The sequence below is a fragment of the Rhinatrema bivittatum genome, chromosome 4 (assembly GCF_901001135.1).
Source record: "Rhinatrema bivittatum chromosome 4, aRhiBiv1.1, whole genome shotgun sequence".
In the NCBI taxonomy this organism is placed as follows: Eukaryota; Metazoa; Chordata; class Amphibia; order Gymnophiona; family Rhinatrematidae; genus Rhinatrema; species Rhinatrema bivittatum.
Window position 1 is genome coordinate 165,908,030 of NC_042618.1, and position 12,404 is coordinate 165,920,433.

At 48.0% G+C, this 12,404-nt stretch overlaps 1 protein-coding gene across 1 annotated transcript in view; it reads right to left on the reverse strand.

Annotated features, from left to right (window-relative positions):
- DNAH17 (dynein axonemal heavy chain 17) overlaps positions 1-12,404 on the reverse strand; it is a 1,486,981-nt gene that overhangs the window by 1,227,327 nt on the left and 247,250 nt on the right. The gene's annotated exons all lie outside the window — the stretch shown is intronic.

The following is a 12,404-nucleotide window of genomic DNA, read 5'->3' on the forward strand; positions in this document are numbered from 1 at the left end:
ATTTGCAGACATTTTTATAGTATAACAAAAGTAGAATCTATAGCTTTAAGATAACTTCCTTCCTGCAACATATCATCATTAAACTATCTGATAAGGGGGGGCAAAATGGTCGATATGGACCATGCATTATATAAAACAGAAATGGGGAGTGGGGGGTGGGAGCTCTGGGAAGTTGTGGGGGTGAGTGTGGGAGGGTGTGGGGGCGTGGCATAGGGGTCTGTGTGGAGTGTTTATATGGGGGTGGAATGAGTTAGGGTATGTATGTGAGGGTGTGGAATGTGTGTGGGGGTGGGGCATGTGGGGATGTGTGGGGGAGTTGTGGGGGTGTGTGGGGAGGATTGTAGGGTGTATGTGGGGGTGTGGGGTGTAGTCCCTCAGTATTTCTCTGTCTCCAGCAGATGGTAGAGGTGCAAAACTGCAGTCTGGAGTTTAAAAAAAAAAAAAAATATATAGCAAATGTTGCTTACCTGATGTAACAGGTGTTCTCACAGGACAGCAGGATGTTAGTCCTCACAAATGGGTGACATCGAGGATGGAGCCATGTACGGAAAACTTTTCTGTCAAAGTTTCAACAAGCTTTGACTGACACTGGCACACTGGATGCACTGAGCATGCCCAGCCTGCAATTATCCCTGTGAGCCACAGGTGTCTCCCTCAGTCTCGTCTTATAGCTAAAAAGCGCAAGCGAAACTAAAATAAAAGTATACAGACCCAACTCCGCGGGGTGGCGGGCGGGTTTCGTGAGGACTAACATCCTGCTGTCCTCTGAGAACACCTGTTACATCAGGTAAGCAACATTTGCTTTCTCACAGGACAAGCAGGATGGTAGTCCTCACAAATGGGTGAGTACCGAGCTGAGGATGCCCGGGAATGCACCAGATACACCGCAGATGCGCAAAGGCGTAACGACTGAGGTGGAAATGGGAACGGAGGGCATCCGCAACACCATAATGGGTTCGTGGAAGGATGTTGGGTAGTGAATTGAAAAAAGTAAGAGTAGGCGGACTGGCCAAACATGGAGCATGCCGGCTAGTCAAATGTAAGCAATAATAGGCTGCGAAGGTATGGAGAGGACTCCAGGCTGCAACCTGATAAAAAAGTACAAGCAGCAGTAACCAAAGGGAAGCTGTTAAGGCTAAGACGGACACAACAGTATGTGGATACCCACAGTGTTGTAGTGAAATGTCTGCTTGTTGGTAGGAAAGGAAATATAGACCACTTAATCAGAAGGATTAGGTCTGTGTGGCCACTGGAAGTAGCAGCTTGACCCTTGCATGAAGGAAAGAGTCAAGTGGAATTCACATGGAATGCAGTGCAATGTAGATAGAATGTAAGCGCAGCATTACTGTCCAGGAATGTGGAAAACCCAGTCTCTCCCTAGGGCGAGAGAGAGAGGTTAGGAAAAATTAATAGAGTATTTCCTGAGGAAAGGAGATACAACATCTACCTGAAAAGGATAGAAAGTTGAATGCGTAGAACTACTCAGTGGCAGAGGAACGGAGTCAGGTGAGTATGGAAAGAGTGCATAACTCACGGACCCTGCTGGCAGGAATGACATTAAGAGGGAAAGAAGTTCCCTTGCCAAACTGTGGAAGAGAGGAATGGAAAGGCTCAAACGTAGAATGTATGAGACTTATAAGGAGAATATATATGTTCATTCCGTGATTAGAGAAATAGAGGCGGCTTGATCAGTGGATAATCCATGGTAAGCCGACTCAGAGAGGATTACCGAAAACGGGAACCCAACTCCCAAAACGATACACCTCCTAAGAGAAAGGTGTATCTATGTGGAGGATGTCTGGAGAACAGAATCCGAGGGAGTAAGAAAAAATGGTGGAAAAGTAAAAGGGGTAATACCTCTTTTTTTTTTTTTTTTTTTTTAGCGTCAGGAGGTAAAGCCTGCCATATTAAACGGCAAGATTTATGTTTAGAAGGTTTTGTGACGCTACCAGAACCTAAGAACATCAGTAAGTCTATGATTTGGGACTGACTGGTGAGGGAATAAAAGGTTACTGATATGATGGATTGAGAAGTATGGGAAGCATACTGATCTCAGTCAGGGAGTGGGGAAAAGAATACTGAACCCCATCCCAGTTCAACATTAGAAGAATGCTGGCTACGAGAGGCAGCAGAAGAGATATATTGAAGAGGCCTTTGATGGAAGAAAAGGCATCTAAGGGAACGCATAGGAAACATGTGTAGGGAGCAGAACCTGTGCATCGTATGGAATGATGCAGACGCAGAGGAAAGTTTAGTTAAACTCAGCGTTAAAAGATTTGCCCTGTACACATGTAATTGAGACCATTCGAGAGGATAGAACCTACGTGGAGAAGGTCAGATAGAGCGTTCATTAAATCTCTTAGATATGTGGCCCAAGGACGCATGAAGTGAACAAGGGCCAAGGGTAGAGCTGCGCAGCTGTCTAGCAGAGCAGCTAAGAGGTTGTGCGTGCTTATGAGTTGGAAAGCACATTGTCCCTATGCTGTCTGTCTGTATGCACAAAGAATTGTTGCAAAAGCAGTATTGGAAGGCATAAGGGCATAACTCATGGGTGCAACGTCCAGGAAGTTTATGAGAAACTATGCTGGAGTGCAATAGATGCATAATGGGTTGACAGCTTTCAGGAGAAACTTTATAACCCTAAGGAATTGCGAGCATGAGTCGAAGGAGACTAGGTCCTAGTTCGAACTGGGATAAGAATCAGGGACGAAAGCAATGAAACCACTTAGGTCCATTGAGTATAGAATGTCACTGAATATAACCCATAGCAGTTTTGAATTATGAGAAAAATGCATAGTGGGAAGAAACCCCATAGCCCAACCATGAAAAGTTGAAAGGTTGAGGTTATGGAAAATATGCGCAGGGACATATAACAATGTATCAGAATGTCTGTGCGCATGCTGGACAAGAGGGTCTTAAGACTGTGGTGTCCAGAAGTGTTACAGAAGGGATTTATGGCAGTGACAGTAATCCCAGTTAGTAAATGTATAGTGAGTCCTGAAAAAAGTGAGAGCTCCTTGCATGTACTGAAAGGAAAGTGAATGATGTTACACTCCGCAGAGAAAACAGCATTCACCAACAGTGATGCAAGAGACAGTTCACTTACCGAAGCTGGTGCCGGCGGCAGAGCTTGGGGTTGTAATGTTGACTCACCATAAAGCACATAGAAACATTAAAATAATATACTTACTGCAGTATGGAGTGATGGTAACCAAAGATACCATTGTACATGTGACGTCTAAAGAAAGTTGGATTTTCTTAGGTCCAGGATGTGCGGAGAGTAACTATTTTCTGTTAAAAGAAAGAATAGTGCAATTAAAACTCCCCAACCCCCCTCCCTTCTCCCCTCTGCACTTCGTAGCGCCTGGGGGAGTGTACCGGGACTTTGGTACAAGGTGGGGTGGCCGCTCTGATATCTGACCAGATGGGAGACCAGGAGGTGTCCCAATGGAGGATATCATGTAGGCTCCTGCAGGTGTGTGAGCGGTAAGTGGTACCCACATTTCTGTATGCTGTACAAGGAGACACTGAGACCTGTGGCCAGGCCTCAAGGTGGACTTGTACATGGGGCAATGGTTGCTGAATCTCATGTTTAGCAGATCAGCCAATGCAGCTGGACCTTGGTTGGGAGGGAACCAAGAGTCAGAGCATTGGTCGGCACAGGGACTTGTTACTGACAAGAGAAGAAGCCCTGCTGCAATCCCAAGAAGATAGAGGGGTTCTCCTGATATTGTGGCTAACATAGCTAACATAGTGATATGTGACACTAATACAGTTCTAAAAGGCACATGACCCAGAACTTTTCGAACCACGGTCCGAATGGGAGAACACAACTCTATGGGAATGCCGCCGAAGCGGGTACTTACCATCCGACGTGGATCGCCGCAAGACGAGCCGGTGAAGATTGTTGACCCCGACGGTCTCCGGAGTCCTCGAGGGTAAGGCCGGGGACGTAAACGTCCATCTCGCTCTGAAACCCGGTATGGTGGCACAGGTACAGAGGAGACAGGCCAGGCGTGAGTGGCGTTTAGACTGCTAAGTGTAACAGATGGCCATAGTCCCACACCACTTGACGGTGGGGCACGCCAGGAACAGAGGAGCCCTAACGGAACTCATGTTCCCTTCCCTCGTCACAGCGGCTCGATGTGTCGTGACGCCAATGCAGAAGCTGTCGGACCTGGATCCGGAAGTTCTGGATCACCAAGGACTGCCAAAACTGTAGGAACAGTGCTGATGGCAGTGGTGATGTCGCTCTGCCCGAGCGTTGTCCAGCCTGGAGAAGGATGGCACCGATGTGCTGGATGGCGTCAGCGGCGGACGATCACGATGTCGGCGATGATGGGTGCCACGGTGCTCGGCCCGGTCTTTCCCCAGCGCCGAGATGGAAGCCCTCGTCGTCCTGGAAGGCGATCGATGACGAACTGTCAGCACGCCTGCTCTGCTCCTGACACAATGGAGTGTCTTAAGCTAATACGGGGCTTAAAAAAGAACCCAAAGCGTGGAGCAATGTGAGGAGGCGAGGGTATTATGTGGCGGTGCTATGTCGGTATTGACGATATTGAAGGCAACCTAAGGGGCTTCGAGGATATCATCAAAATGGGTATGAAAAATCGTCGATGACTGGCCAGGAGAATGATGACAGTGACGGGCACTGACAGCAGTGGCATAGGTATCTTTGAAACGATGTGGAATCGAATAATCGAAAAACATTGCCGTTATTGAAAAAGATACCGGCATCGACTGAGTCGAAGTCGAATCAATAGGGCGTCAAGGACACCGAAGGAAAACGGAGGTGTCGAGGGCATCGATGCATGGAGGCGGGCATTTATGCCGTTTGTGGCATGGCCACGGGCATCAACTATAGGGCCACAGACGTTGACGGTATCGATTTGGACAGACTCAGATTTCCAAGTGTACATGGCATCGGTGCCCCAGACACGTGTGTCGGTGGCATCGATATGGACACGTATGGAATCGATGGCATGGATCTCCCAGTCGATGAATTCCATCCCGGCATCAACGCCAGTCCTGGAATCGGCATGGGCATCGATGCCAGCCATAAGGCTGGCATTGGCATCAACGCCCATCCACGGAATCGAGCCGGCATGGATACCCACCGATGGGACCCACCTGGGCATCGAATTTCACCGATGGGAGCAGCCTGGCATCGACTGCCCTCGATGGATGCATTCTAACATAGATGCCCATGGATGAAACACCTGGGCATCGGTGTCCATCGATGCAAAAGGACCCGGCACTGATGCCATCGACGGACGGCCATCCGGCACCAATGCCATCGACGGACAAGCCATCCGGCACCGATGTCCATCGATGGGGACCATCCGGCACCGATGTCCACCGATGGGGACCATCCGGCATCGATGCCCACCGATGGAAAAGGGCTGGACATCGGTGGGGAGGATGGGGCATCGATGGCATCCCCAAAAGGGGGGGTGGCATCGATGAAGTGACCCTGGGATCGTTAAAAAGTGTCTCGGGCAGCGGTGGCGGCGACCCGAGTATGCATGGCAGTGACTAACAGCGTGTGCGTCAATGGCATGCATCCGGGTAGGGACGGCACCGAGGAAGCCCAAGGAAAAAAACAGTGCGTAGGAGGAAAAAGCCTGGTAGCACTGAAAAGCAAAAAACATGGATAAAGGCATCAGGGCACTGTGGGGGGAGGGGCGCTGATGACATATAAAAGCCCAGGGCGGTTTAGGAGGGTCCCGGTGTAGCGATAGGGTATCGACTGCGTGAGGGTACCAGGGAACGAAGGACTTGAAGCTACAGAGGTCCTAAAGTTAAGGAAAAAATCCCTACCCCACTAGCATAAGCAAGCAGAGTGTCACAGAGATACTCGCAAGCTGTTTAAAGCTAACTGAAAAATGGGGGAAGGGAAGGCTTCAGTCAGTTAACAGCCTTAAGATAGTGACAGGAACCGACCGAAAAATAAGAATTAGTACTCACCGAGCGTCGTAAAAACGTACGCGGAGGGAGACCTGTGCAGGGAAAAGTGTTTTTTGAAGTGAAAAGTTAAGTGTTTCCATGAGGTAATTAGTTAAAAAATCCTCACAGAGCTCCAACCGCTATGCTGACTGCAGAGCGGAAAAAAGAAGACTGAGGGAGACACCTGTGGCTCACAGGATAATTGCAGGCTGGGCATGCTCAGTGCACCCAGTGTGCCAGTGTCAGTCAAAGCTTGTTGAAACTTTGACAGAAAAGTTTTCCGTACAGGGCTCCATCCTCGATGTCACCCATTTGTGAGGACTACCATCCTGCTTGTCCTGTGAGAAATATATATATATATATATGTCAAAAAAACCCCAGCGTAATGACGTTGGAGACAACTAGCACTTTTTACATATAGTCATCCAATTTAAATAACCCACAATATTTTAAAAATATTAACTTTTTATTAGTGTATTAACACTCACTCTACAAATATATTGATACAAAATTACAAAATTATGTCAAATACATTATTTTTACATACATTAAAAATTCATATTAGTCCAATGATTATTAACCCTCAGTTTTCTCCTGACTGCTAAACTCAATCTTGCCCTCATTGGACTTATACTCTCTTTGATGTTGTACTTGGTCTTCTGTGACGAATCAACCACTTAACTATTAAACATTTTATCTGCATAGCTTAATTACTACTGCTATGCCCATCAATCTTAACACAAATTAGTGGTATGTTCTATTTTGATGGTTCCATCTTCCATCCCGACAAGGACCTTGTTTCGCCAATATTGGCTTCTTCAGGGGACTACTTGTATAGAGACCAAACATCAACAAAACCAATGTCTTCTATTTCATATATCTTTATCTCTTCACAGACTCGTCTCTACCGGCGTCTACCATGGATACAAACTTTCAAAGAGTGTTCACTGGTTCTCATCACCTTTTCCTCCACAGTGAAGCTACTATGCACAATAATGTTGCAGATTCAAGCTCTTCTCTCAATCTTCCGAAACATTTTCAAAGCAACTGCACGCTACCGCTGTTCAATTCCTTCTCATTTAACTTCAAAATCATTCCTGGTAATTCTCAACCACCTTCAATTTCTTCCTCAGCATGTAGCCGTGCGTCGTCTTCAAAGGTTTTTCCATAATCAGTTTTCTTAAATATATATATATATATATATATATATTTAAGAAAACTGTTCGGGAAAAGAAGATATGCTCCCTGAGGTGTTAGGTTCCTTTGTGGGTCATCCCTCAGGTTGAGCCGGGCAAGCGGGGGATGGTGAACCCTGGGCAGCTTGACTCACAGCAGCTCCAGGGATCTGACAGCCAGGGGACCTAGTTCCCTCTGATTCCCTGAAGGCTTCTTCCCAGAAGAGTGACCAGTAGCAGGGAAGTATCCTAATTTTTTTGTCCTGTTGGTTCTGTTTCTGTGCTGGGGCTGCTATCTCTTTAAGAGTTAAAAAAAAAAAAATAAGAAGAGGTTTACAGTAGCAGCGTTCGGGTTGTTCCTTGCTGTGGCAGGGCAGGCCTGGCCTGGGAAGGAAGCGAATTTAGGTGGAGAGTAGCCAAAGGCTACTTAGAGAGCCGAGGCTGCACTTGTCTGTGTCCCCCTCTCATTGTCCATGTATCATAACTGCATGGGTTTGTGTGGCGTTTTAGCAGGCCCAACCACATGCATTCAAGATGGCACTAGCTGCAGGTTCCCAGCATGGGAAAGCCTGCCGTTCCTGTGGCCTGCTTCAGGGCAGCTTAATTCAGCTGCATTATGCTGCAATTGTGCCTCTAGCGGTGAGGGAGCCTCCGGGGGGACCGAGGCCAGGAGAAGGACCACGCGGTCTCAGGCTCCTCTGCAGGGGGGGTCTGGAGGGCCTCTCAGACAGAAGGAAAGTGTCAGCCAGGACGACTGTTGTCCTCCAGGAGCCAGGGACTCCCCTCCTTCGTTGTCACCAGTGATTCCATTGGGAGAAGAGTTTGGGGAGAAGGATCAGACAACTAGCCCTGGGTCGGATGAGGAGGAGGAGATGTGGGATTTTGCACTGATTTTGTCCTTCTTATGCATAAAGCATTTCTAGCCAAGAAGAGTGCGGGGCTAAGCAGTCTGCAAGCCATCAATCTCATCCCACTGCGAAGGCACAAAACCTCTTAGGCCAGGAGGTCAGGAGACCTGCATCGCCTGGGCTTGGACCTCCCTGGAGGGACTGTTGGTTCGGATGACTCGGACCTGGATGTCCTGGGTAATGACCTTGGGGTCGCTTCAGGAGTGGATCCTATGGACCAAGCAGATCCTGTGGTGAATATCAATAAGGGTGTGGATAAGGTCATGGCAGAGCCAGAGGAGGTTTCGGTAGCTGAAGGGGATGACCCCGATTGGTGTAGCTGTTCCCCATGTCCTGAAGGAGATGGGTATTAAATTGGTCCAGGAGGAGTTAGATAATGAAGGGGAGGACCCGGTTTTGGATGGCTTTTGGGGGTCCCCCAAAGTTTTCCCACTCCCAAAGAAGATCAAGAAACTGGTAATTCAGGAATGGGATTTCCTGGAGGCTTTGGCAAAGTTATATCCTCTAACGAAGGAAGTTCTTCAGCTGCTGGAGGGAGTCACGTGATGCAGTGAAGGTGAGCAGACGTTTCTCTCCTTTCTCGGTGGCCTCCGTCCTGACCCCCATCCACGCTCCCTGCACCCGCTGAAACGGGAGTTTAACATTTGAGGGCACTGGTGAATTAGTGCTGCTCCCTTTGAACCGCCACGATGACATCTCGGCTGCAAAGTAGAGGCAAGGTGAAGGGGAAGGAGGGGGAGAAGGCCCCATCGCCGGAACAACCCGCTGCGGCTGGCAGCGGCGAGTCAGAGCCACTGCCCGCGGCGATCTCGGCCACGATTAAAGCAGCAATGCAGGACTCTATCTGTCCGGAACTTTTACTCATTTCGGCGAAATTTAGTAAACTTACTGCTACTCTCTCCTCCTACGAAACCCGGTTTGTCGACGTGAAGCAGCACATTTCGGACTTACAAGATGGCCACCAAACCATGCTCCTCGATATTGCAGCGCTAAAGGCCTCTGTCACTCTGAGCAGCTTGAAGACCTGGAAAACAGGTCTCACCGCTCTAACCTGCGATTCATGGGGCTTCCGGAGTCCCTTGGGGACAGCAACCTACATACCTGGCTGGAATCGTGGCTGACTAAGTCGCTTGGCCTGGCTGCTACTCTGGGACCTCTCAGAATTGAACACGTGCACCGTTTGGGGCAAAAAAAGGCCACGGATACCAGACCGCGAGTGGTAATTGCTAAAGTGCTTAATTATGCTCACAAGGCAGGAATCTTGGCAGCATTGCGATCAGGAGCCTCATTGACTTATGACAATCAGAAGATCCTGGGTTTTCAGGATTTTTCAGTCGGTGTAGCGCAGCAGCGCAAGCTTATGGCCCCATTATGTGCCAAGCTGTATGCCCTGGGGGAATAAAGCGTCTTAGTCTATCTGGCAAGGCTCAGAGTGAGCACTCCTAAAGGCCCCAGATGGTTTACTGATCCTGCTGAGGTTCAAGCTTATATTGCAGACAAAGAAGCCCAGCGTGGGAAGGCAGCGGAGGTTTCCTGAGGTGCACGAGTTACTTATGGCAACCAGTTTATCTCAATTGGCAGTTATCCGGCTTTCTATGGTTCTTATACGTTGACAGACAGGAGCTCTTTGGTGCCCACATTACAGGCTTGGGAACCCGAATTTTTTCTAAATACGTGCCTTTGTTTTTATTATGGCACCATTGGTGGAAGGAGCAGACCCCCTGGGTGCACTTGCCCACCATGCAGAAATATTGTGAGTGAATCCTCTAGAGCGTGGTGGCTTGTATTTCCTTGGAATTCCAGGATCAGCTGAATGGTTTCCTTTTATATGCATGCTGCCAGTCCGTCCTGCATAGACTTCCTGAGAGAACATTTGAGTGTGGCGGCTGCTGCGGTTTCATTTTGATCCTAGGGGGGCCTGGTTAAGTGGATTATGCAATCCAGGGTTTTGTTGTTGTTACACAAGGGTGCAGGCTCTTATATTCAACCTAGCTATCTATTCTAAGTTTTGCTAGTGGATGGGGTTGGGTGGGGGGGGAAGGCAACGATATGCACTAAGGTGATCTCTGCGAGTCCCATGGTATGTTATTGGGGCTTGGTATTTTTGATGGGATTGAGGGGATGGGTGACTGGGTGGGGGGGGGAGGTTGGGTAATTTTGGGGTTGTATCTCCTGTGGCCTGGTATGGAGTTCCTTACTTATTTACATGGTTATTAGATGTGTGGTTGCTCTGGAGTGGGGGCCTTGACTGGGAGGGTCACCACCCATTATTCTCTCAATGTCCTTGCATTTCTTCCCGTGTTTAAGCGATAGCCTGTGATGGGTACACAGGGCTTACGTCTTATCTCCTGGAACGTGTGTGGTATTAATTCGCCCATTAAGCGGACTAAGATTTTATCAGTCTTTAAGAAACACTCCACGGATATTGCTTTCCTTCAAGAAACACATCTCACAGAACTGGAGCACCAGAAACTGGCGAAAACCTGGATAGGAGGGGGTCCATTCTGCCTCCGCATCCACAAGATCGGCAGGTGTCACCATCCTCACACACAAGAGGCTCTCACTCCAGATAAAAACAGAAATAAAAGACCCACTTGCGAGGTATCTCATCCTGTTAGTGGAGGTTCAACAGGTTCCGATTCTCCTCTGCAATATATATGCCCCTAATTCTCCACGTTTGGAATTTTTTCAGGCTCTGTATGGTTAGCTTGCTCTATATCTCAAATTTGATATTGTTTTGGGGGGTGACTTCAATTGTGTCTGGGATTCTCATCTAGACAGGACAAGTGCTCATAATGGGGGGGGGGGGGGACAGCAAGGCCAGGATATACAATTCTTAGAAGCCTCGTTAAACTTGGTGGACGCCTGGCGAGTCTTGCACCCCACCGCCAAAGACTTTATGCACATTTCAAGGGCGCATGATTCCCAGACTAGACTGGATTATATTCTTGTTAGCGCGCGCCTTTTTTCACAGATTAGCACTGCTGATATAGGGGAGGTGATTGTTTCCAATCATGCTCCTGTTTGGGTGGAAATCTATGGGACTTCTGTTTCTTCTCAGCCCCGAATATGGCGCTATCCCTATTTTCTGCATGATGATCCCCTTTTTAAGGAACATTTGCGAGCCAAATGGGAGGAATATTCACATCACAATAGGGCGCATTCCCAGGAACCCATTCTGTTCTGGTATACTGCTAAAGCTGTTTTGAGGGGAGAAATTATAGCGTACATGGCCTGCAGACGGAAAATGATAGATAAACAAGTGTGTACCCTGAGTAGGCAATTGCATCGCGCCCGAGGTGTGCTTCAGCATGAGCTGAGTCGAGCTAATAGAGATCGCTATCATACTCTTCAGGCCACTCTCAATACTCTCTTGCACCAGCGAGCCAAAAAAAGTTTATTTTATTACCAATTTAAACTCTTCCAATTTGGTAACAAGGTTGGGAAACTGCTTGCAAATTTGGTTCAATCCAACAGGGGAACTTGCCAGATAGTGGCTTTACGGAGCCCGGCGGATAAAGTTGTGCATGATACGCCCTCCATTTTATCCTCCTTCCGAGCTTTTTACACTCAATTGTATACGTCTCGTCCCATGGCATCCCAGGCTTGTGAACAATTTTTTGCCCGGTTAAATTTACCTCAACTTACCAGGGAACAGCAGCAGTGGCTGAATGACCCAATCACAGAGGAGGAGGTGCGGTCAGCCATTACCCAGACCAAATGTTTTAAAGCCCCGGGACCAGATGGTTATACCGCAGAATTTTATAGAGCCTTGGGGGACTTGGTAATACAGCCCTTGATGAATACTTTTAATTCCTTGATGGTCAAGGGTTCCTTTCCGGAACACATGAATCGTGCTCACATAACGTTGATTCTTAAACCAGGGAAGGATCCGCTGAAACCAGAATCCTATCGCCCAATTTCTCTTTTAATTGTGGATCAAATGTTTTTGGCAAAGATACTGGGCTATCATCTAGTGGTATTGATGCCACACCTGGTCCAACCCAGTCAGGTGGGATTTGTGTGAAAATGATATGCGCTTACTAATATCCAGAGGGTACTGGCGGCTACAGCTCTCTGTCAACAGGCGGAAGAACTCTATTTAACAGTCAACTTTGACGCTGAAAAAGCGTTTGACCGAGTGGAGTAGGAGTACTTGTTCACTATCCTAAATATCATGGGTCTAGATGGGTTCTTTTATAAAGCAATCCAGTTACTATATCACAACCCCACGTCTATCATAATAGCGAATGCTGCGCAATCTGTATCATTCCCTGTTTGCTGGGGTACACGTCAGGATTGCCCTTTGTCCCCCCTCCTGTTTCTTTTGCAACCAGAACCTCTTCTGCTGGCTATACAGGCATCCCATCAGGTA